The sequence below is a fragment of the Hemitrygon akajei genome, unplaced genomic scaffold (genome assembly GCF_048418815.1).
Source record: "Hemitrygon akajei unplaced genomic scaffold, sHemAka1.3 Scf000121, whole genome shotgun sequence".
Lineage (NCBI taxonomy): Eukaryota > Metazoa > Chordata > Chondrichthyes > Myliobatiformes > Dasyatidae > Hemitrygon > Hemitrygon akajei.
The window spans coordinates 1,808,720-1,835,713 of record NW_027332007.1 but is presented as its reverse complement, the minus strand read 5'-3'; the positions used below and the strand labels follow the sequence as shown (position 1 = coordinate 1,835,713).

Sequence of the window (26,994 nt, the reverse complement as noted above, 5' to 3'; positions counted from 1 at the left end):
CGAATGGGCAATAGAAAATATCGCCAATAATAAGGCTGCACGATGTGACTGGAGTCCAGTTGAATTGTTTCAAACTTTAAAATGTGTTGCTGTAAAAGTGTTGCATGCAATTTTCCAGCAGATCTGGAAAACCTAACAATGACATTTAAAATGAAAAAAAAAATTATATCCCAATTTCCAAAAAGGGAAATGTAAAGGAATGTTCAAATTACCGAACAATTTCCACATGGTAGCAAGGTATTACCAACGATCATGCAAGCAAGACTCCAGCAATATACCAAATGAGAATAGCCGGATGTACAAGCTGGTTTTGGAAGAGGCAGAGGCATCAGGCACCAAATTGTTAACTTATGCTGGATAATAGAGAAATCAAGAGAATTCCAGAGAAATATTTATCTATGTTTTAATGACGACTCAAAAGCCTTCAACAGTGTGGACCAGAATAAACTATGGCAAAGAAATGGGGATACCAGGACATCTGATCTGCCTTATGAGAAACTTGTACAAAGATCAAGAAGCAACAGTTAGAACTGACCACGCAACAACAAACTGTTTTAAGATTGGGAAAGGAGTACGACAAGACTGCATACTGTCACCCTACTTATTTAATCTATATGCTGAACATATCATGAGGAATGCTGGTCTCAAGGACTCAAAGTGCTGGAATCAAAATTACCAGACAAAATAATAACAACTTCGGATATGCAGACGATACTATTCTAATGGCTGAAAGTGAGGAGGATCTGAGGAAGCTTCTAATGAAAGTGAAAGAAGAAAGTGGAAAGCTGGCTTATTGCTCAATACTAAGAAAACCAGCCAGACCTATTAACTCCGTGGTAATAAATGGAAAATAAGTGGAAGCTGACTCTCATAATTATCTCGACTATACCTCTTCCCACCCTGCCAAATCAAAAATGCTATTCCCTATTCCTACCACCCCAACAGCCTCCGGATCCAGCACATTATCCTCCACAACTTCCGACACCTTCAACAGGATCCCACACTAATTCCCTCTCTACCCCTCTCCGCTCTCCGTGTGACATTAAAGAAACAAGCTTTTTGGATCTTTCACGGGAATCAGGTTGGGAAACACGTGGTGGGGGTCGAAGGAGGGAACACCATAATGACGAAACCCATATCCCCGTTGGTTGGTATGCTAAATTGGCATTTGCTCTCACCAATGAGAGACAAGTAAATATCATGCCACTTCACGAGAGATACCGGGTACACGCAACATGCTTATATCGTCTCAACATCAGCCCGGAAGCGCAAGGGTGTCGAAGATCCGCGAGAGGGCGCGCGTGGGCAGTGGGTGGGGTGGGGAGCTGGTGCGCGCAGAAGATGGTGAGAGTCAGTAACAGGGAACGGGGAGCGTGTCCCTCGGTCCCGTACCGTGCTGGCCAGATCACACTTTACACTTATGTACTGGAATAACATTAAACAATTTTGAATCTTGAACCTTGGGGAAAATACCACGACCAACCACATTATCTATACTCCCTCTTGATTATGTAAACTTCTACAATGTCACCCTCCTCTGAAATAAAGATCCAGCTCGGCTGATCTCTCCCTGTGACTCGCCCCTCTAGTCCAGTCAGCATCTTCAGCAATCTCGTTTGCACCCTCTCCAGACTGATAATATCTTTCCTACAGTAGGGTGAACACAACTGTACATAATACACTGTGTAGCCGCGCCAACAATTTATATAACTACAATATAATGCCCATAATCCAGACCTCAAAGCCCTAAGGCCAGCATGCGTCAAGCCTTCTTTTTCACCTTCTATACTTGCCCGTCCATTTTCACTGAACTGTATTCTTGTACTCCCAGGTCGCTCTGTTCCACAACACTCGGTGCCCTCCCATTCACTATACCAGTCCCACCCTGGTCTGACTGTCCAAAATGCACCATCTTTCACTTGTCCACGTTGTAAACCATTTACCATTCCTCAGCCCATCTACATAACTGACCAAGATGTCTTTGAAATTCATTGTCACCTGTTGCCTTATCAACCAATCTCCCGAATTTAGTCTCCCTGTATATCCGTGACAATGCTGCTATCCACAGCTCTAATCTGCTAATTAAATCTGACGACGGCACTACATTGATTAGACTGCTCTCAAGCAATAATGAGGTGGCCTATAGGGAAGAAGTCATCTCTCTGACGCAGTGGTGGCAAAATAACCTTTCCCCCAATGTCACAAAAACAAAGGAGCTGGTTGTGGATTACAGGAGGAATGGAGACGGGCTGACCCCTATTGACATCAATGAATCTGGGGTTGAGACGGTGAACAGCTTTAAGTTCCTGCCATCCACATCACCGAGGATCCCACGTGGTCTGTTCACACCAGCTGTGCGGTGAAAAAGGCACAAAAGAGTCTCTTTCACCACAGACGATTGTGGAAGTTCAGTATCAACCACAAATCCTAAAAACTTTTTATAGGGGCACAATTCAGAGCATCCTGACTGGCTGCATCACTGCCTGGTGTGGGAAGTGTAACTCCCTCAATCGCAGGACTCCAGAGAGAGTGGTGCGGACAGCCCAGCACATCTGTAGTTGTGAACTTCCTATGTTTCAGGACACTTACAAGGATCCGAAGGATCCTTGGGGACCAGAGTCACCTCAAACACAAACTGCTCCAGCTGCTACCATCCAAGAAACGGTACCGCAGCATAAAAGCCAGGACCAACAGGCTCCGGGAGAGCTTCTTCCAATAGGCCATCAGACTGATTAGCTCACGCTGATTTGATATTATATTGACTGTTCAATTCATTATAAATTATTATAAAATAGTTTGATTGCACATTGCACATTTAGACCGAGACGTAACGTAATGATTTTTACTCCTCATGTGGGTGAAGGATGTAAGAAATCAATTCAATTTAATTCAATTAAATTCAAGCTTGCTAACTGTGCCACGTACATTCACATACAAACCAGTGACATGAATAGTGAATTACAGAGGTCTCGACACTGACACACACATCCCACTCGCGACAGGGCTCCATTCGCTAAAACCATCATCAATCATCTCCCTCTGCTTCTTGTTCTCGAGCCCGGTGTGAATCCACCTCGCCAGCTCCCCGTGAATCCCACGTGACCGAACCTTCCCGATCAGCTGCCATGCGGGATCTTGTTACAGACTTTACCAAAGTTCAGATGAACAACATCACTGCCCAACTTCACCCAACTCCCTAGTTAACTCTTAAATAATCTCCAAAATACTTGACAGATGTGATGTTCTATTGGGCAGTGTTGACTGTGATTTCCCCATAACCAACGCCCAACCGCCCATGACTTCAGCATCACTGCAGACTGAGAAAATTCCGATCCCAGCTGTCGAATTACCAACCTGGACTGAAGCCCGTATACTGCCAGTTCCATATCCTCAGAATCACCAGCCCAATATTATCACCCATACAAAGACGCTTTGGTGCCGGCAATTTGCCGTGGTGTTCCTGCCATTTGCGATTCACAAACTAAGGTGGAATTGGAAGCTAATGACCCTCTGCCGGGGCCGGTGCTCAGGCTGGTTCCCCGGTCTGTATAGAGGATGCGGATACACTTCAGCCTGACCCCAGCAGCAAAACCAAGCACACTTGAACACTATCTTCCTGCTGTGATTAGGGATCCTGCCCAACACCATAAGACCATAAGACAAAGGAGCAGAAGTCGGCTATTTGGCCCATCGAGTCTGCTCCACCATTTTATCATGAGCTGATCCATTCTCCCATTTAGTCCCATTCCCTCGCCTTCTCATGATAACCTTTGATGCCCTGACTACTCAGACACCTATAAATCTCTGTCTTAAATGCACCCAATGACTTGACCTCCACTGCGGCCCGTGAAAACAAATTCCACAGATCCTCTGGCTAAAAAAATTCTTTGCATCTCCTTTCTGAATGGGCGCCCTGCAATCCTCACGTCACGTCCTCTTGTACTAGACTCCCCCACCATGGGAAACAACTTTGCCACATCCACTCTGTCCATGCCTTTCAACATTCAAAATGTTTCTATGAGGTCCCCCCTCATTCTTCTAAACTTCAAGGGGTACAGTCCAAGAGCGGTCAAACATTCCTCATATGTTAACCCTCTCATTCCCGGAATCATTCTAGTGAATCTTCTCTGAACCCTCTCCAATGTCAGCACATCCTTTCTTAAAGAAGGAAAACAAAACTGCACACAGTATTCCAAGTGACGTCTTACCAGTGCCTTATAGAGCCTCAACATCACATCCCTACTCCTGAACTCTATTCCTCTAGAAATGAATGCCAACATTGCATTCGCCTTCTTCACCACCGACTCAACCTGGAGGTTAACCTTAAGGGTATCCTGCACGAGGACTCCCAAGTCCCGTTGCATCTCAGAACTTTGAATTCTCTCCCCATTCAAATAGTAGACTGCCCGCTTATTTCTTCTACCAAAGAGCATCATCATACACTTTCCCACATTGTAATTCAATTGCCACTTCTTTGCCCATTCCCCCAATCTATCCAAGTCTCTCTGCAGACTCTCTGTTTCCTCAGCACTACGGGCCCCTCCACCTATCTTTGTATCATCAGCAAACTTAGCCACAAAGCCATCTATTCCATAATCCAAATCGTTGATATACAACGTAAAAAGAAACGGCTCCAACATAGAACCCTGTGGAACACCACTGGTAACCGGCAGCCAACCAGCATGGGATCCCTTTATTCCCACTCTCTATTTTCTGCCAATCAACAAACGCTCTATCCACATATGTAACTTTCCCGTAATTCCATGGGCTCTTATCTTGTTTAGCAGCCTCATGTGCGGCACCTTGTCAAAGGCCTTCTGAAAATCCAAATACACAACATCCACTGCATCTCCATTGTCTAGCCTGCTTGTAATTTCCTCAAAAAATTGCAATACGATTGTCGGGTAGGATTTTCCTTTAAGGAAACCATGCTGAGTTCTGCCTATCTTGTCATATGCCTCCAGGTACTCCGTAACCTCATCCTTGATAATCAACTCCAAAAACTTCCCAACCACAGATGTCAAGCTAACAGGTCTATAATTTCCTTTTTGCTTCCTTGCCCCCTTCTTAAATAGCGGAGTGACATTTGCAATCTTCCAGTCCTCGGAACCAGGCCAGAATCTATTGACATTTGAAAGATCATTGCTAATGCCTCCGCAATCTCCACTGCTACTTCCTTCAGAACACGAGGGTGCATTCCATCTGGTACAGGAGATTTATCTACTCTTAGACTATTCTGCTTCCTGAGTACTTTCTCTGTCGTAATTGTGACTGTGCATATTTCTCTTCCCCGACACCCTTGAATGTCCGCTATATTGCTGAAGTCTTCCTCAGTGAATACTGATGCAAAATACTCATTCAGTTCCTCTGCCATCTCCTTATCTCCCATTACAATTTCTCCAGCATCGTTTTCTATCGGTCCTATATCTACTCTCACCTGTCTTTTACACTTTATATACTTGAAAAAGGTTTTAGTATCCTCTTTGATATTATTTGCTAGCTTCCTTTCATAGTTGTTCTTTTCTCTCTTAATGACCTTCTTACTTTCCTTTTGTAAGCTTTTAAAATCTTCCCAATCCTCAGTCTTCCCACTAATTTTTGCTTCCTTGTATGCCCTCTGCTTTGCTTTTACTTTGACTTTGACATCTCTTGTCAGCCACGGTTTCATCCTTTTTCCACTCGAAAATTTCTTCTTTTTTGGAATATATCTGTCTTTCACCTTCCTCACTTCTCGCATAAACTCCAGCCACTGCTGCTCTGCCGTTATTCACGCTAGTGTCCCTTTCCAGTCAACCTTGACCAGATCCTCTCTCATGTCACTGTAATTTATTTTACTCCACTGAAATACCGACACATCAGATTTAGGCTTTCCTTTCTTAAATTTCACAGTGAACTCAGTCATGTTGTGATAACGGCCTCGTAAGGGTTCCTTCACCTCAATCTCTCTAATCACCTCTGGTTCATTACACAATACCCAATCCAATACAGCCGATGCCCCAGTGGGCTAAACAACAAGCTGTTCTAAAAAGCCATCTCGTAGACATTCTACAAATTCTCTCTCTTGAGAACCAGTGCCAACCTGATTTTCCCAATCCACTCACATGTTTAACTCCCCAACAATTATCATAACACTGCCCTTCTGGCAAGCCTTTTCTATTTCCTATTGAAATTTGTAGTCCGTATCACCGCAGCTGTTAGGAGGCCTGTATATATCTGCCATCAGTGTCCTTTTACCCCTGCGATTTATTAGGCCAACCTATAAAGATTCTGCACTTTCCGATCCTATGTCACCTCCTTCTAATGATTTAATATAATTTATTACCAATAAAGCCACGCCAACCCCTCTGCCTACCTGCCTATCCTTCCGATACACCGTGTATCCTTGGACGTTCAGCTCCTAGAGGCATGCATCTTTAGCATTGTCTCAGTGATGGCCACAATATCATACCTGCTAATCTGTAGCTCTACGACAAGATCATCCACTGTATTCCTTATGCTGCATGCATTTAAGAATAACACCTTAAGTCCAGTATTTGTTAATTTTTTCTTTGACTGCACTGCAACTTGATTGCACCACAACTCATCCCAATGTCTGCAATTTGCCCCATCGCCTGCCTGTCCTTCCTGACATCTTTACTGCTCACTATCTCAGATTTATTCTCCCCCTTCTCTGCTCAATCATTCCGGTTCCCATCCTCCTGCCATTTCCATCTGCTTCTTGTTCTTGAGCCCGGTGTGAATCCACCTCGCCAGCTCCCCGTGAATCCCACATGACCGAACCTTCCCGATCAGCTGCCATGCGGGATCTTGTTACAGACTTTACCAAAGTTCAGATGAACAACATCACTGCCCAACTTCACCCAACTCTCTAGTTAACTCTTTAATAATCTCCAAAATACTTGACAGATGTGATGTTCTATTGGGCAGTGTTGACTGTGATTTCCCCATAACCAACGCCCAACCGCCCAAGACTTCAGCATCACTGCAGACTGAGAAAATTCCGATCCCAGCTGTCGAATTACCAACCTGGACTGAAGTCCGTATACTGCCGGTTCCATATCCTCAGAGTCACCAGCCCAATATCATCACCCATACAAAGACGCTTTGGTGCCGGCGATTTTCCGTGGTGTTCCTGCCATTTCTGATTCACAAACTCAGGTGGAATTGGAACCTAATGACCCTCTGCTGTGGCCGGTGCTCAGGCTGGTTCCCCGGTCTGTATAGAGGATGCGGATACACTTCAGCCTGACCCCAGCAGCAAAACCGAGCACATTTGATCACAATCTTCCTGCTGTGTGGGATATTGCCCAGCAGAGCGGGCTGCCATTTTTCCTGCAGTGTAGCAGGAACAAAATGGAAAATTATAAAATAGAAAATGCTGGGAACTCAGTACATCAGACTACATCTCTGAAAAGAGAAATGGTGGAATACCCAGTTCCAGAACTGAGACTGTCCAAGATGCTGCCGATCTGCTGAGCGTTTCCAGTATTTTCCCCTCCTCACTTTAAATTTCCTGCAACTGTAGTATTTCTCCTTATTTTAATGCACAGATAGTTACCGATTGCCACCCTGAACTGTAAATGCCACCCCACCCCAAACAATTTATTAGTTCTGAGTTCATTCTGACCCTTGTGTAACACATCCCATACAGTCAATACTCACAGCATCCTTTCCTCCCACTATCACTCTGTTACATTTGCTCCCGAGGCCACTGTCTCTACGCTGAGAGGCGGTGACCACAGAGCGATAAAAACTGCAACACTTGCTGCAGCTCTGACGGGCCGTTACCCTGGAAACAGAGGAAGTGGCTCACCGAAAATAACCAAAAAAGGAAATAATAAACTCAACATCAGATCCTATGTTCCATTATGATGAAGATTAACACTGCAACCATTTTGTAACGGTGAATCTAAAATTGAAATGGTTGCTTTTTCTCTGCCACGTGCTGTGTCCAACTAAACCTCTGGTGTTTCTATTATTTTCACACACAAAAAAAGGGCAAAACAAAACTTCACAATGAGGACAAAGTTTAGAAGAAAGATTGCTTAAAGATATCATTGCGGCAATGGGATACAGTCTGAAACGGGGTTGAACAAGATGTTTGATATATATCATTGAGGTAGTGGCAAACAGACTGGACAGAGGTTGAACAAGATGTTTGATATATATCATTGAGGTGGTGGGATACTGAGTGGACAGAGGTTGAACAAGATGTTTGATATATATCATTGAGGTGGTGGAATACAGACTGGATAGAGGTTGAACAAGATGGCTGATATATATCATTGAGGAGGTGGCATACGGACTGGACAGAGGTTGAACAAGATGGTTGATATATATCATTGAGGTGGTGGGATACAGGCTTGACAGAGGTTAACAAGATGGTTGATATATATCACTGAGGTGATGGGATACATACTGGACAGAGGTTGAACAAGATGGTTGATATATATCATTGAGGTGGTGGGATACAGACTGGATACAGGGTGAATATAGGTTGAAGAAGGAATGGGCAGAAAAATGGCAGATGGAGTTTAATGCGTACAGGTGTGAGGTGTTGCACTTCGGAAGGTCAAACGAAGGTAGAACATACAAGGTAAATGGTAGGGCACTGAGGAGTGCAGTAGAACAGAGGGATCTGGGAGTACAGATACATAATTCCCTTAAAGTGGTGTCACAAGTAGATAGGGTTGTAATGAGGGCTTTTGGTATATTGGCCTTATTTTACAAAGAATTGAGTATAAAAGTTGGAATGTAATGGTGAGGTTGTATAAGACATTTGGTGAGACCGAATTTGGTGTATTGTGTGCAGTTTTTGTCACCGAATTACAGGAAGGATATTAATAAGGTTGAAAGAGTGCAGAGATTGTTTACGAGGATGTTGCCGGGACTTGGGAAACTGAGTTATAGAGAAAGGTCGAATAGGTTAGGACTTTATTCCCTGGAGCGTAGGAAAATGAGGGGTGATTTGATAGAGGTTATAAAATTATGATGGGTATAGATAGAGTGAATGCAAGCAGGCTGTTTCCACTGAGGCTAGGGGAGAAGAAAAAACAGAGGACATGGGTTAAGGGTGAAAGGGGAAAAGTTTAAAGGGAACATTATGAGGGGCTTCTTCACGCAGAGAGCAGTGGGAATGTGGAATGAACTGCCAGATGAAGTGGTGAATGCGGGCTCACTTTTGACATTTAAGAAAAACTTGGTTGAGAGGGACTTCGGGCAATATGGCTCAGGTGCGGGTCAGTGGGACTAGGCAGAAAAATGGTTTGGCACAGCCAAGAAGGGCAAAAATGCCTGTTTCTGTGCTGTAATGTTCTATGGTTCTATGGAATACATGTAGGTATTTGCCCCTTAGTTTTGGTAAGGTCATGAATTTAGGGTGACAAGTGAAATATTTAAGGGGAATCTGAGCGGGAACTATTTCACTCAGAGTGAGGGGCGAATGTGGAATCAGCTTCCAGCGGAACTGGTAGATGCGGGTTCAATTGCAGTGTCTCAGAGAAGTTTGCGTGGGTACATCGTTGAGAGAAGTATTGAGGCTGCAGTTTGTGTGCAGGGGATGAGTTCAGGCAGGGAATGTAACCGACTAGAAGGGCTGAAAGGACTGTTTCTGTGCTGTAGGGGAATCACTCTTAACTAAGCGTTCTACGGGTCCATTTCCCAGAAAACACAACTCATTCCAAGGTAATGTTTTTTAAAAACTACAAACGCAAGAAACATTTTCAAGCTAATGAACCTAAAATAACCGGAAAAGGAAATAACAAACAACATCACATGCTGTGAGCTTCATTGTGACAAATATTAATGCTGTAACCATTTTGTAATGGTGAAACTAAAAACTGTAATGGCTACTTTTACCCTTTAAGACCATAGATATAGGAGGAGAATTAGGCCATTTGGACCATCGAGTTTGCTCCGCCATTTTATCGTGACTGATACATTTTTCTTCTGCCCCAATCTTCTGCCTTTCCCCAATCTTCTGTCTTACCCCATTACCTCTACTGTAAATCTACATAAAAAAAAGACCTCCGCAGCTGCCTGCGGCAAGGAAATCCACAGATTCACCACTCTGATTAAAGAGATTCCAGCTCATCTCCATTCTAAAATGGCGCACCTCTATTCTGAAGCTGTGACTTCTAGTATTAAGCTCTTCCACCAGAGGAAGCGCACTTTCCACATCCACTCTATCAAGGCTTTTCACCATTTGATATGATCCATTAGGGCACCGCTCAGTCTTCTGAATGCCAGTGATTAATTGACCCAGAGTCATCAAACGTTCTGTATCTGACAAGCCGCTGAATCCTGAACCATTTTCGTGAACTTCCTTTGAACCATCACCTGTTTCAGCACATCCGATCAAAGATACGCGGTCCAGAACGGTTCACAATATTCTACGTGAGGCCTCACCAGTGCTTTATGAAATCTCAACATTACTTTCTTGTTTTTATATTCTAGTCCTCTTGAAATGAATGTTAACATTGCATTTGCTTTCCTGACCACTGACCCAATCTGCAAATTAACCCCTATGGAATCCTGTACAATATCTCCCAAGTCCCTTTGTGTCTCAGTTGTTTGTATTTTCTGTCCATTAAAAAAATAAACCATTTCATTTCTTCTACCAAGGTAAATGCCCAAACCCTTCCCGAAACTTTATTTCATTTGCCACATCTTTGCGCATCCTCCTAATCTGTCCTAAATCCTTCTCCAGAAAACTACCTGCCCTTCCGCCATCCTTCATATCCTCTGCTATCAATGCAACAACTGCAACAACCATCAATTCCAGCATCCAAATCATCGAGATATAAGGTAAAAAAAATGGATCCCGTCACAGACCCCTGTGGAACCTCTAGTCACCGGCAGCCGAACAGTAATGGCTCGCTTTATTCCCACTCCTCGTCTCCTGCCTATCAACTACTGCTCTATACATGCTGGAATCTTCTCTGTCATACCCTAGGATCATAGCTTGTAACTCTTAACTTACCAGGTGCTGCATTAAGTTAAACCTCGTCGTTCTAGCTAACAAAAACCGATTCCTGGAAATCTCAATGAGATAGAAGAGATGTTGCACAAGATGTGAGTGAATGAGGAGATGGAACCATGTGGGTGAGGGATCAAGGACAGTCACTGGTGGTCATTCAGCAATACACGGGCACTGAATAATACCATAGAAAAAGATCCTAAAATGACAAACCTAGATCAAACAACAATAACTTTGGCTTAGGCACATTGCCCCTCCCCAAACCTTATCAAAGCGCCACAGAAAGTATCCCATCCGGATACATAACTCCTTCATAAGGCTACCACTCTACCCTTGACTGCAAGGAACTGTAGAAAACTGTGGGCACTGCTGAGGACATGACAGGAACCAGACTCCCCTCCCTGGACTGTGACGGCACTTCCCATTGCATCAGTAAAGCAGGCAGCATCAAAGATCCTCATAACCCTCGCTATTCTCTCTTCTCAGCCGGGTCGAAGATTTAAAATGACATTGAAAACACATAGCACCAGGCTCCAGGAAACATTCCAGGTTGCTGTTGTAAGCACATTGAATCTTTCCCGCGTGATAAGTTGGACTCTTGATCCCACAGTCTAACTTAATGTATACTGTACACTTTTGAGCAGCCCGGGTAACTGGAAAAGGCTTATTTCTCGCATTTAATGGGGTTATACAACCGGAAACATTGGCTGTGCTTCGGCAAGTTGGAACAGTGGCATGGATTCAGCAAAAATAAACACAATGATGGCCACCAAAAACGAGAGGCCGTGAGAAATCTGGATCTCACTGCCTTGTCTGAACGGGCGAAAGATGGATCTACTCAGACAGATGGAGCAGAGTCCCGAAGGTGCAGTTACTCGGTTTAACCTTCTCGTCTACAAGAACACAACAGGTGGAAGGGCCGCTTCCTGCACCCTGGAATGAGGTAAAACAATTGTAGAGATCGGCTATCGATCTAGGTGAAGCTTGGACCCGATACGGGGCTGGATGACGAAGGTAAAGTTCCCGGGATAAACCTCAATGGATGAGTGTGGTCTCGGTATCACCACCCCATCACGCTCCCAGCACCAGGGCAAGAGGGGCTGAGTGGCAGCTCATCTCAGGATGTTCAGTGTGAAAGTCCCACAACCCGGACCGACCCAGCAGGTTCTGTCCAGGAAACAGTGGGAGGCCGGCTGTTCAGGGAAGTAACAGAGAATCACTGCCCAACATCGCTCGGGACCGGCCTCAGTTCTCACCTACGGAATCCCGTTGATCTCGCCCCGTAGAGAATGATCTCTTCCCCGGCTCCTCGCCCCAGGGGGAGTGGTCACTCTCCTGATCCCAGCCCCACACATGATCCGCCACATCCATCCACAAGAAATCACTGTCCAACAGACAATTCAGACCCAAAAAGGAATTGTGCATTCAAGCCACTTCTATATGAACAGACACTAATTTCTATCACATTCTCCTGGGTTCAGTGGTCAGGAACACTGAAACATCAAGTGAGAAACAGCAGGAGGTGGCCATTCAGCACCTCGAACCATCAACAAGATTATGGCTGCTCTCCCATCTCAGCCACGTTTCATCCCAATCCTCATCTCCTTGATCACTTCAGTCTCCACATATCTGCTGACCTCTGTCACTATTTCCACCTTTGCACCTCTCACTCCCCAGCTCTTGCCCCATCCCCACCCCTCACCTCTTTTCTCTGACTATTTCCCGTCCACTCTCAGTCCAGAGGGATGGTCTCGGCCCGAAATGTTGATGGTCCATTTCCCTCCACAGATGCTGCCCGACCCACTGAGTTCCTCCGGCAGTCTGTTCTTTGGTCTGTATAACCCGTGTTAGTATGGGGAGCGGGATTTTACTCCATATTCCAGGTACAATCTCAACAAAGCCCAAATAATTGTTAAAGTAATTCTCCGTCTTATACCAATGAGTCTTACCATCAATACAATGTACTTTTGACTTCCTTCCCTGCCCACTGCACCTCAGTCCCTCTCCACACACACACCCAGTGTTTCTGTTTCTCCTACAGAAATGGGTAATCTCACATTTCCCACATTGGACCAGCTGACCTGTTGCTCCCACTCATTCCTTTTGCCTCTGTTACGCTGAAATCTCTCGACAAGAGACACAGAACAAAGAACAGTACAGCACAGGAACAGGCCCTTCGACCCATAGTGTTGTGCTCAACCAATTAAATTTGTTATCAGAATGTTAACGAATCAAATCCCTTCTGTTTACAAAATGTCCATATTCCTCTATTTTCCTCACATTCGTGGCCTATTGAAATGTCTCTGGAAAGTCCCCAATGTGTCTGATCTACCAGCACCCCAGGCAGCAATTTCTAGCGACCCAGCACTCTCTGTGTAAAAACACTTGCCCCCTCACGTCTCCTTTAAAATTCCCCCCTCACCTTAAATGCATGGCCTCTGGTTTTAGACATTCCTACCATAGTAAAAATACATTTTCTATCTACTCTACCTATGTCTCTCATAATCTTATAAACGTCTATCAAGTCTCACCCCAGCCTGCAGGGCTCCAGAGAAAACAACCCAAGCAGTTCAACCTCCTGTTATAGCTCATGCCCTCTAATCCAGGCAATTTCCTGGCAAACCTCTTCTGCACCCTCCCCAAAGCCCTGACATCGTTCCTGGAATGAGGCGACCATAACTGTATGAAACACTCCAGATGTGGTCTAACTAGAGTTTTAAAAAGCTGCAACACAACTTCCCGATTTTTGAACTCAATGCCTCGAATAATAAAGTTAAGGATACTGTTTGCCTTCGTAACCACCCTATCAATCTGTGTAGTCACTTTCTGAGAGCGATGGATTCCAAGTTCCCTGTGCTCATCGACACTGCTAAGGGTCTTACATTTACATTTGACCTACCGAGGAGCCAAGATGATCATCACTAATAAAATCTCACTGAGCTTTTCGAATCACATTGAATTTATTTCCAAGTGAGCAAGTACGGGAAGGTACAGGTACAGAGAAACACTGACTTGTGGCAGCATCACAGGCAAGTACATTCAGATAACACATGGAACATAAATTATACGATTCTCTGTCAGTAACAATATGGAAATATCGGTTTTATGTCATTAAAGATATAGAAATACACATTTTGTATCGAGAGCACACTTGGAATTGTTGAATTTGCCCCCTCAGCCCACTTGTTGCCAGTTTGTGAAAAACTGGGCTCCAGGCACCAGTCCCTACAACACACACTGGAACATCCTGAAGGTCCACGAGGGTCCTTCTATTTAAACACACAAACAGGAAAAGGATCAGGCCACCCGGCCCCTCCAAACTGTCCTGTCATTCAACAAGACGCTGGGCTGGTGCATCTTTACCCCGCCAACACCACTCTTGCCCCCTACTTTCCCCAGACTATTGGCCCCACTGCTGGTCAACAGTCTGCCCGTGTTTGCCCCCTAATGTGGTGAATCTCTCTGCTCGCCACCACCATGGGTTCAGACATTTCCACAGATGAGCTCCTCTTGACCCAGTGGGACACCAATCCTGTCCACTCCCTCTCACAGCATCTTTATCCTGATAATAAAATCCCCCTCTCCCTCCATCTTCTGCCAGGGTCCCTCCCCGGCGGACCAGCATCAAGTTGATGAACGAGCGGTCACCTTTTACCTCTCAGCGATACATCAGACTCTGGCCGCAGGAGACGCTTCACAAACGCCCCAACTTCCCTTGGAGAGAAATGGGAATAAATCACAAAGCAGGTCATTTACTTCGTTTGTTCCGCTTTGACCAGGAGATCGGACTGGAGGTAACACCCTCCTCGTCGGTCCGCCTGCGCTGTTGGGTGTAACCAGTGACTGACATCTCTTCGCATCAATGAGAATTAACACGGCTTGTAAATACTCTGTTGACTGCACCAAGTGGTGTGGGCTGACATGATTAGTACTTGAGCCGTTAACCAATCTCAACGCAAGCCAGGCCGTGCATGTATGATGTCAAGTACCGCACTCGTGACGTCAGATCCCCGGTGTGGGGGAGCGCTTGTATTTTGAAATACCTGAATGGACATTTAATTTGTTTTCAGGGGGACAACAAAATCAATCATGGGATTCGCCCGGCTGCGAATAACGCACTGGTGGAGTGGACAGCGTGCTGTTTGTCTCGAGTTGGATCACAAAACCCTAATTTTTGGGGAGGACTTTCTAGGCTGATCTGGTTTCGGATTGTTTCATCAGTGCAGTGTCACGCTGTTCAGTATTTTGAAAAACAACTGTTTCACTAATGTAAACCAGAGTTGCCAGTGGGATCTACATGCAGTGTATTAGACAACAGAAGATCTCTAGTCCCTGCAGTCTTTGTCCCCTGGTAGACTGAAACCCTGACAGTGCGGACCATTGATACCCTCATATCCTCAAAGCCAGGGGATCATGCAGACAGACGGTGGCTGAGAGGAATTATGTTTGTTGTTTGTAAAAGTTTGCCACAGTCGGATGGATGGAGTTGATGTAGAGGTCGGGAGTGTCACAGAGAAACGGCCGGACAGCCGAAACCTCTCTGTTGTCCCTCCAGCTTCCAAACAATGGTGGTGATGTGGGGACCTCCGGCCACTGGGGGGCTCCACTGAGATCTCTTCTCAATTCCCTAGGAATATTCTGACAGTGGGGGTATGATTTCAATATCCATCGTTCCTTTCAACTAATTTCAATTAATTTCAACCGATTCCACACTCTGGCCCACAAGCGGTCCCTCACTGATCTTTTGTAGCCATGACAATGCATAAATTGCAAGAAGAACTCAGTAGTCCTGGCAACATCCGTGGAGGCAAATGAACAGTTGATCTATTGGGCTGAAACACTTCGTCGGTACTGGAAATGAAAGGGGAAGGACCAGATGATTGATTGATTAGGGATGCGTGGGTTGTTCTTCTGAGGGACCCGGGTCTGTGGGTCAGCAGCTGCCTGTCTGTGCTCATTCCTCACACTGGAGTGGCCTTTCTGATGAAATTAGATCCAATTTATCCGACAATTCACTCTTATTAGGGAATGAGCAAAGTCACTTTAACTCTTTCTCCTGCTGGGAAACCGATAAAACCTATACCCTGATATGGAAGACACCACTTACATCTGATGCTGTAACCCGACGGCGTTCAGTGGGGTCCCGGGTAACCACAGTCTGATTTCCTGGGTGAGCGGCAGTGGACCTGGACTAGAGTGCTTAACCTGCGTGGAGACTTCAGTCTGCGATGTGGCCTGTATTGACATTTTCTGGCACCAATGGGAGTTAAATAACTCGCATGTCTCCTGACGGCTGCGCAAGGTTTCTCAAATCCTCTCAGCGTGAGCCCGGGAGCGGAGGGTAACGAGCTCCATGAGAGCCCGCATGTCAGGCAGCAGGCGGGATGGGACAGTGAGCTGGTGTGTGAGAGCCCCAGGGAGTCTGCAGCGGGAGTAGGAGGAAACGGGGAGAGTGTCTCTTGGTCCAATACTGTGCTCCCCAGCACTCCGAGTTTGACATAAGCTCGATCCCCTCTCGCAGCTGGGGTACATAAATAACGCACAAAGCTGCATGCAAATAATTAATGTTTGATTTCAGTACAAATGCATAAATTAAATCCTATCTCCCTTTGCATGCAGTCATTATACCAGCTTACATCAATTAAATTGTCAGAGATTTTCCAGTCAACATACCAACATGCATAACTGGACCACACAGCCCCTCGAAACTGCTGTAGATCAAGAAATCATGACTGGTCGAATCTAGAATTTCATTACGTATTCCTCTGTGTCCATCCCTGTAACACTTCTAACCCACTGTTCATCAGGAATCCCGTGCTTAAACAGAATTACAGTCTTTGCTTCCACTGGCGATTGAGGAATTCAAATTTATCACAATCAACACAGGAACACAGGAACAATCAATGTATTTGCCTGCAATAAGAAACTTTGAAAACAGAACAGGTGTTTGCTGTACAGCTCCCGTACCCTTGCTTTGAAACAGGTGGCCATTGTTCTAGAGCAGATCTTAATCTTTACCAAACCTGTGGAAATGTAAATCATGCCAGCAGGAAACAGTTGGAACACAAAAGGCACCAGAGCCAGAAGTGGCTTCAAAAAAACAAATATCTCCTTGATCGCTGATTTAACGCACAGACAACTGGTTGTTGGGAAATAAATCTCTGAAATAAATATCAGAGGCTGAGTTATTCTCATCTTAATTCCCCACGAATACTCTGATAGTGAGGATACTGTGTATCTTTTCTTACAAATAACCCCGCCCACTGCCCCACATGGATCTCTCGAAACCATGGCAACACACACAATGTTGGAGGAACTCAGCAGGTCAGGCAGTATTTATGGATGGGAATAAACAGTCGACGTTATGGTCCGAGTCCCTTCATCCGGACTGGACTGGAAAGGGGAAGAGGGAAGATGATTGACTGATTTGGAAGGTGCGGCTTGTTGTTCTGAGAGACTCGGTGCTCAGGGTCTGCGAGCAAGTAGCTGCCTGTCCGTCACATTCCTCAGAACAGGGAGCGGCCGTTCCGCTGAAATCAAATCCAAACCGGTTCAGCAAAACACTGTCATTCAAGCGTGAAGAAAGTTTAACCCTTTGCACTACAAGGAGGAGCAATAGAACCAATGAGGTGATGTAACATACATGAGCTGGACTCTTGAAGTTCGACTATTCTTTTTTCCATTGATGCTGCCTGGCCTGCAGAGTTCCTCCAGCATTTTGTGTGTGTTGCTCGGATTCCCAGCATTTATCTGCTGATTTTCTCTTGTTCGAGAGAGATCAAAGGCGGATCACTGCCCCGTGGGTATTTCATATGTTACTACCGGGGTGAAAGATTTCTTCTGCTCGTTCTCAGTAGAAACCACTCTCGTTTCTCTTAATCCATTTGGACTGTAATTGACTCGTTAACATGAACATGTCAGGACTCCCTTCTCCCACTAAATTCACTCCCGATCCCGACCAAAGCCGAGTCTCGCTGTAAACGCTGAATCGTTGTGCAGAATCATAGACAACACTTACCTCTGATGTTTAACCGGATGGCGTTCAATGTGGTCCGGGGAAATCTCAGTCTTACTTCCCGGGTGATCGACAATGGTCCTACATCGGTGTGCTCACCCTGTACGGAGAGTTGAGTCTGAGCTGCTGCTCCGGAGGCCACTCGGCTGTGATGTGTCCGTCGCTCATTACAGATGGACAGGGCCAGGTGAGCCGGGGTAGAGCGGGACTGCCGCAGTCCGGGTCACACCAACTCTCACCGGCTCAGGACGGGTCTGACAGCGGGAGGAGGCGGGAGTGGGATCAATGTAGCAACCCTAAAGAGGAAAACAAACAGGCTGCGTTAACCTTTCTGTCCGGATTTCCGTGTAGATCTCTCCTTTTTCTTTCACCGCAACCAATGGGGCGGAGTTTCTCTGCTTAACTCAGCGAGTCCCAGGCTGCGAATTTGATCCAGTCCGGGTTCTGGGAGGGTCTGAACTCCGCCCTCTGTGTAAGAAAGACTGCCTGACATGGATAGAGTTTCAGCTCAAACGTCCCTCACCTGTTCAGGTAGAGAGCTGCTTTTCTGCTGAAATTAAACCAAACACGTTCGACTATATATTTCCACTAACTAAAAAAAAACTGGAGAGATTATTACATTTCCATCCGGACAACTACTGTCACAAGAAACCGCCTCGCCCACAGATAACAGCGGGTTTCATTTCACAAGCGGAGGTTGTTGATTGACACCCCGCCTGAAATACTTGTTAAATTTATTTCTTTTAAAAGTCATTTATTCCAAATGGCCTGAAGTTTTACCGAGAGAGGGAGTAACGCACTCACTGAAAATTGTCACATTCGTTAAAATGGCCGACAGAGAGGGAATGACGCACTGATTGAAATGAGTATGGGAGGAGGGGGAATTGTGTGCCGATTAAAAGTGGGAGCCTCACTCCTCTCTATCCCCTGGCCTAACCCTCACTATCTTCATCCCTCTACCCCATCTATCCTCATGATTTTGCAGACCTCCATCAAATCTCCCCCAAATCTTCTGCGTTCCAAGGAACAAAGTCGTAACCTATTTATTCTTCCCCTATAACTCAGGTCCTCCAATCGCAACAACATCCTTGTACATTTTTGTTGTACTCTGTCAACCTTATTAACATCTTTCCCATTTAGGTGACGTAAACTGCACACAATATTCCAAATTAGGTTACGTCCCTGCAATTTCTGCATCCACCTCCATCGGGGTCCTAGGACTGAATTTCTCAGTCGCTGGGGATTTATACACTCAAAGTTGTCCAATTTGCCCATAACACTTACTCATCCGTAATTTGTATAACATCCATGGCCTCACTTCAATAGAGTCTTTTCCCGAGTGAACACAGAAGCAAAAACCCACTTAAGAACTCCTCTACGCTTTTTGGCTCCATGTGGACATTGCCATTCTGATAATCCAATCAATCAATTGTGTCTCCTCCAATCCTTTTGCTTTTAAAACATCTGTATAATCCCTCACCTTGTCTGTTAGGACAACCTTATGCCACCCTATAGCCTTCCTGGTTTCTTTCCAATGGGACATTGGAAAAAAAGTTGAATTTCCCCATGGGGATGAATAAAGTATCTATCTATCTGTCTATCTATCTATCTATCTATCTATCTTTTCTTCACCACCCTATCCATATGAGATTCCACCTTCAGGGAACTATGCACCATTATTCCTAGATCACTCTGTTCTACTGCATTCTTCAACGCCCTACCATTTACCATGCATGTCTTATTTGGATTGTTCCTACCAAAATGTAGCACCTCACACTTATCAGCATTAAACTCCATCTGCCATCGTTTAGCCCACTCTTCTAACTGTCCTAAATCTCTCTGCAAGCTTTGAAAACCTACTTTATTATCCACAACGCCACCTACCTTAGTATCATCTGCATACTTACTAATTCAATTTACCACCCCATCATCCAGATCATTAATGTATATGACAAACAACATTGGACACAGTACCAGTGATGGGTAAATTAATGGAAAATATTCTTAAAGATGGTATATATAATTAGCTGGATAGACAGGGTCTGATTAGGAACAGTCAACATGGATTTGTGCGTGGAAGGTCATGTTTGACAAATCTTATTGAATATTTTGAAGAAGTTCTTAGGAAAGTTGATGAGGGTAAAGCAGTGGATGTTATCTATATGGACTTCAGTAAGGCCTTTGATCCCTGTGGCACATCGCTAGTCACCGGGGTCCAATCTGACACTACTCTGTGGCATCTTCCACCCAGCCACTGTAGAATCCATTTTACTACTTCAATATTAATATCTAACGATTGAACCTTCCTAACTAACCTTCAAAGGCCTTACTGAAGTCCATACAGATAAATCTCAATCCTGGGTCCAGTCTTATCCTTTTCCATAATTATATTGAAACTAATGGCATTGTGATCACTGGACCCAAAGTGCTCCCCAACACATACCTCCATCACCTGACCTATTTCATTCCCTAACAGAAGATCCAACACTGCCCCTTCTCTAGTTGTTACCTCTATGTATTGCTGCAAAAAACTATCCTGCACACATTTTACAAACTCCAAACCATCCATCCCTTTTACAGTATGGGCTCCCCAGTCTATGTGTGGAAATTAAAATCTCCCACAATCACAACCCCGTGCTTACTACAAATATCTGCTATCTCCTTCCAAATTTGCTCCTCCAATACTCACTCCCCATTAGGTGGTCTATAATGCACCCCTATTAGTATTACTACACCTTTCCAATTCCTCAATTCCACCCAAATAGTCTCCCTAGATGAGACCTCTAATCTGTCCTGCCAGATCAGCGCTGTAATATTTTCTCTGACAAGCAACGCAACACCTCCCCCTCTTGTCCCTCCGATACTATCACACCTGAAGCAACAAAATCTAGGAATATTTAGTTGCCAATCAAACCCGTCCTGCAACCATGTTTCACTAATATCTACAACATCATATTTCCAGATATCAATCCATGCTCTAAGCTCATCCACCTTTCTTACAATGCTCCTAGCAATAAAATAAGTGCATTTAAGAAATTCTCCACCTCTTCCTCTCTGTTTATCTCTAACAGTACACAGAACTTTACTGTCTTCTTTTTCTTCCTTCTGCCATACATCTGTTTCTACACTCTGGTTCCCCTCCCGCCTAATATCTAGTTTGAATTCACTGGAGCCTCTCTAGCAAACCTGCCTAAAAGAATATTTGTCCCCCCTCCAGTTCACCTGTAAACAGTCCCGCCGGACAAGGTCCCACCTTCCCTGGAAAACTGCACAATTATCTATAAATCTGAAGCTCTCCCTCCTGTACCATGTCTTCAGCCATGTGTTGATCTGCACTATCTTACTATTTCTGAACCCACCTGCAGGTGGGCACTGGTAGCAATCCTGAGATCGCTATCCTGGAGGTCCTGTCCTTTAACTTGGCACGTAGCTCCCTAAACTCACCTTTCAGGACCTCCTCACTCTTCCTACCCACGTCATTAGTCCCTACATGGACCACGACATCCGGCTGCTCACCCTCCCTCTTGAGAATAATGAGAACTCAATCCCAGATAACGCGGACCCTGGCACCAAGGAGGCAACAGACCATCTGGGATTCTCGATCTCTTCTACAGAACCTACTATCTGTCCCCTTAACTATCGAATCCTCTATCACTTACTGCTCTCCTCTTTTCCCTCCTTCCCTTCTGAGCTGAGGGTCCAGTCTCGTCGCCAGAGACACAACCACTGCAACTTGTCCCTGGTAGGTCATCCCCACAGTATCCAAAATCGTATATTTATTGTTGATGGGAACACCCACAGGGGTGCTCTGCTCTTCCTGTCTATTCCCCTTCCCTCTCCTGACAGTCACCCAACTACCTGTCTCCTGACTCCTACGTGTGACTATCGCCCTGAAACCCCTCTCTGTTTCTGCCTCTGTCTCCGGAATGATCCGAAGTTCATCCAGCTCCAGCTCCAGTTCCCTAACACGGTTTGTCAGGAGCTGCAGCTGGATGCACCTTTTACAGGTGTAGTCATCAGGGACAGCTGTGCTCGCCCTGACTTCCAACATACTGCAAACAGAGCACTCAACTGCCCTAACTGCTGTCTCCATTAGCTACTCCTAAGCTAATTAGATTAATTAAAGGAGCTTACCCGGCCTTACCTCACCTGGAGTGAAGCTCGTACTCAGCCTCTGCTCGCTATTTAAATTCTCCCGCTGCCTCACAGGCCGACTTTCACTCACTTGCGCAGTTGTGCCCCGTTCAAACCTCGCCTCTGCCTGTTCTCGCCAAAGCCTGATTTCCTCGAATTCATAAGTACCTGATTTTTTCCCCTACCTGCCTACACCTGTTATACATCTATTTTTTTCTTCTATAGCAGAGCCTCAATACCACGGAGCAGAGCTGTCGTTCTCCATACTTCCTTTGAATCTGATGGTATTGTGATCACCAGATGCAAACAGTTTCCCCACACAGACATCTGTTACGTCTGTTCTGTCTCAGTCACTAATAGGAGATCAAGTATCACATTTGAGTCTTTAGGACTTCAGTGTACTAATTAATTTCTCCAGTCTACCCATAAAGCCTCACTGGATGAGTTCTCCCATCTGTCCTTATTGCACACTGCTGTGACAGTTTTCCTGAGTAGTGAAACCATCCCTACCCCTTTAATCCCTCACGCTCTGTTGTATTTAAAGCAACAGAACACCAGAATATTGAGCTGCCAGTTCTCTGCAAGCCAGTCTCAATAATGGTGACAGTATCATAATGCCATGTGTTGATCCATGACCTGAGCTCATCCGCCTTTCCTTCAATACTTGTTCCATTGAAATATACGCAGCTCAGAATATTAATCACAACATGGTTAACCTTCGATTCCTGACTTTGTCTGAGGTCTTAACAACATCTGTTTGAGATACTTGGATAGGTACATGGATGGGAGGGGTGGAGGTTAGGTCAAAAGGTCACATCGTAGTAACAGTTCGACAGGGAGACCGGGAACCGTGCACAGTAAAACTCCCAGTGTGGGAAAGGGAGAAAAGGAATCATTCGCAGTAAAGCAGCCCGTGTGGGGTATGGCGATTGGGAATGGTGGGCAATACGATCCAAAGACCGGGAATTGTTTGCAGAGAAATTCTCGTGTGGAATTGGAGACCGGGAAACATGTGTGGTAAACACCCCTGCTGTGGAATATCAAGACCGGGAACAACAATCTCATGGTGGAGTTGTTCAGTGACTTGTGATCAGCCATGACGAACATCCTGTCATTGTGGATGAATAAATATTTTGTCCAATAATTCTGGCCTCCCTCACTCATCCTTGCCTCCTCACCACCGCTCTTCACCCTGCTCTCTTCTCTATCCCTCTCCCTCACTCTTCCCAACTAGCACCAACTATTCGCTACCCGTCAACCTCACACTCCTTTCTCATCATCACCCCAGTCCTCACCCTCCTACCCCACACCTTTATTCGTTCTGCCTCAATCCTATTTCCCTCACTGCTCTGCCACTGATGTCATTTTCACTAGCCCATCATTCTTCACCACCCAACTTGGTCACTCTTCCTTCCTCACTGTACATCCCACCCCTCCCTCCTCACCACCCATCTCTTATCCCTCTCTCCTTGCTAACCTACTTGCCCCTCTTGCTCACCCATTCCTCGCCGCCTCCTGCACACCCCTCCGACATCCCACTCACTCAACCCCTCCTCGACACTATTTATTCTACCTTCCCCTCCTACTCCCTGTCACTCCCTCACTCTCCCCACCATTTATCCTTCGGCGCTCTTGCTCCTCTCTTTCTCTGCCTCTTTTCCTTCACCCTCTCTCCTATTCCATTCCCGTCTCTCTATGCCTCCCATTACCCTCTCACTCCCTTTCTCTCAGCCTCTCAGTCACACTCCCCACACTTTCCCCCTCTTTATTCCTCCCTCTCTCTGCCCCTTCTTTCTCTCTCTGACCCTCTCCCCATCTGTCCCCCTCTCCTCTTTCTAGACCTCTCTCACCCTGCTTTTCCTCTTCTCACTCCCCCTTTGTCCCTCTCCCCCTTCTTTCCCTCCCCATGTATCACTCTCTTACTCCCCCTTTCTCTGGCCCTCTCCCTTCCCTCACTCTTGCCCTCTCCCCTCATTCCCCATCTCTCACTCCCACTCTCCCCACTCTCTCTACTTCCTCTACTTCCCCCTCTCCACCTTCCACACACTCACCCTGCCCTTGCCCTGACCCTGCTCACCCCAACACTCCCCTCCTTACCCTCAGTCACTCACCCTAACATCAACAGCAGTTAAAAGTTTAGTGGGTTCCATACCCTGGGGTAATATTCTTTAATTTAAATATTGTGACATTTGGGAATGGCATGAACTGGTTTATTTGAACGAATCATGGAAAAAACACAACTGCAGATGATGAGAGTTGAGGTAAAAATAAAATTTTGTAAACTCACAGCAAACAAGGCAGCAAATGAAACCGGTAATGTAATGGGTTTGAGACCCGAAGTCATGTTCTTTATGTCATGTCAAAGGCTCTATCACTACACTGCAGCAGAAATGGTTAAATACAATACTAAAGTGACTTTGTTCAAACCCGAATGAGAGTGATTTGTCGAACCGGTTCCATTTGATTACAGCATTTCTGAGGAAAGTGGCTGTGGCAGTTTACAATGACATCAAAACGCTGTGGGACTATTCTTGGGGAATTACTGTGTGAATCATTCAAATTTTGATATTTACCAAAAGTTCCTTAAAAGAAAGGACGGATGAAAAGACACGAGGACGTTAGATGGCCAGGGAGGTGATAAATTTGGTCAAGAAGGAAATGGAAACGTATGTAAAGCTTCAGAAGTTAGGATCAAAGAAAACTCATGAGGAGTACAAAGAGACCAGAAAATAACTAAAAAAGGGAATTGCGAAAGGCAAGAGGGGTCATGAAAAATTCTTGGCAAGTCAGATTACGGTGAATCCTAAGGCATTCAATACATTCATCAAGAGGAGGAGGATGACTAGGAAGAGAACCCTAATGCGTTCTCTTCAGTAATCGGCTAGAACCACATCAGGCAGGCACCATCCCCAGCATTCACAAAACTGCATGTCATATCATATCAAAGAACTTCTTTGGAAAGGATCTCTAGTTTAGTAAATGACCTGAAACCCCACTGTGTCTATTTTAAAACACAAAAAGCAAAGCAACTTTGCCTCACAAAATGGAGGATGTAAAACAGTTCCACAAAATAGCAGCTTCCATCTCCAAGCACGTGGCAGGAGCAAAGACAATTGATCTGTCTGCTTCCACTGTCCTTGACCCATTCGACTTCGACATTTTCTTCCAGATGATAAATCCACCGTCATTAACAAATTAACACCAATGAGTTAAACTGTCCGCAATTATCACCGTCATTCTGCATTGATATAAAACTACAGTGCAGCAGCGTGTCCGAGCATGTCTGCAGATCCAGAGTCAACTGCTGAGATATTTATCAAATCAACATTCTACAGACAGGCTGCAACAGGGACGGGAGTAAACAGTCCAGCTCCACCGACCTCATAACACAGCCAAATGGGTTTTCCCCCCACATAACCTCACCCCTGAGATAATGAATTTGATTACTGGGGTCCCATTCTGTGCCCTATCCTGGGATACTGATGGCATGACTGGTGTCTGAGACCGAGCCCCACGTGGGTCTTTGAATAGCATGACGGTGCACCATTCTGCACCCCATCTTGGAACGCTGATGGCATCAATAGAGACCCTTACTGAGACTAATCCTGGGGCATTATGGGAAAATGTTTGTGTTTCCATCGATTTTGGGAGAGTGAGAAAGTGGTGGGTGCAGTCGTCACAGATTTACAAGGGATGTCAGCCACCCCAGAAAAACACGAGTCGTATTCTGAGAATGCTTCAGAGATGGGGTCATTTTTGCTGCAGTTGGAAGTTTCCACATCCCTTAAAAGGCTAACAATTACACCAGTGCCCAAGAAGAGCAGTGTGAGTTGCATTAATGACTATCGTCCATAGCAATAACAGTTACTGTGATGAAATGATTGAGGGGTTTGCGATGGCTAGAATTAGCTCTTCTCTCAACAAGGACCTGGGCCCACTGTAATTTACCTGCATCCACAATAGGTCACAATGCAATCTCATCGGCTCCTCACGCGGCTTTGGATTACCTTGACAATACGAATACTTACATCAGAATGCTGTTTCTCGACCATAGCTCAGCGTGTAATGCAATTATTCCTACAGTTCTGATCAAAAGGCTCGAACCGCTGGCCTTTCTACCTCCCTCTGTAACTGGATCCTTGATTTCCTCACCAGAAAACCACAATTGGTGCAGATTGGATATAACGCCTGCACATCACCAGCGACACGGCTACTGTTGGCAGATTTTCAGGTGGCGAGGAGAAGGCAAACAGGAGTGAGATATATCACCTGGATGAGTGGTGTTGCAGCAACAAACCTGCACTCAACATCGGTAAGACCAATGGTCTTATTGTGGACTTATGAACGGGTAAGATGAGGTCACACACACACACCAATCGTCATTGTTTGGTCAGCAGTGGAAAGAGTGAGCAACTTCATGTTCCTGTGTGTCAGCATCTCTGAGGATCTATCCAGGGCCCAGCATATCGATGCACAAAGAATGCACGGCAGCCGTTATATTTCATTAGGAGTTTGACGAGATTGTGGATGTGACCAAAGACTCACAGATTGCTACAGATATACCGTAAAAAGTGTTCTAACTGGCTGCACATCACTTGATATGGCGGGATAGGGGAAGTGGTGAAGCTACTGCACAGGATCGAAATACTCTAAGGAAAGTTGTCAATTCAGTCAGCTCCATCATGGGCAGTAGCTAACGTGGCATCCAGGACATCGTCATGGAGCGATGCCTCAAAACGGCGGCATCAGTCATTAGGGATCTGCTTCACCAAGGAGATGCCCCCTTCTCATTGGTATCACCAGGAAGGTGGTACAGGAGATGGAGGACACACACTCAATAAGTCAGGAACCGCTTCCTTTCCACTGC

At 45.4% G+C, this 26,994-nt stretch overlaps 1 protein-coding gene across 1 annotated transcript in view; it reads right to left on the bottom strand.

Annotated features, from left to right (window-relative positions):
* LOC140723631 (NACHT, LRR and PYD domains-containing protein 3-like) overlaps nucleotides 1-26,235 on the bottom strand; it is a gene marked incomplete at its 3' end in the record, with an annotated part of 51,622 nt that extends 25,387 nt beyond the window's left edge. The window contains exons 1-2 of the mRNA XM_073038205.1: nucleotides 26,156-26,235; nucleotides 17,997-18,289 (exon numbers count right to left, since the gene is read on the bottom strand). The remainder of the gene's footprint in view (nucleotides 1-17,996; nucleotides 18,290-26,155) is intronic.
* Between the last annotated feature and the right edge of the window lie 759 nt (nucleotides 26,236-26,994).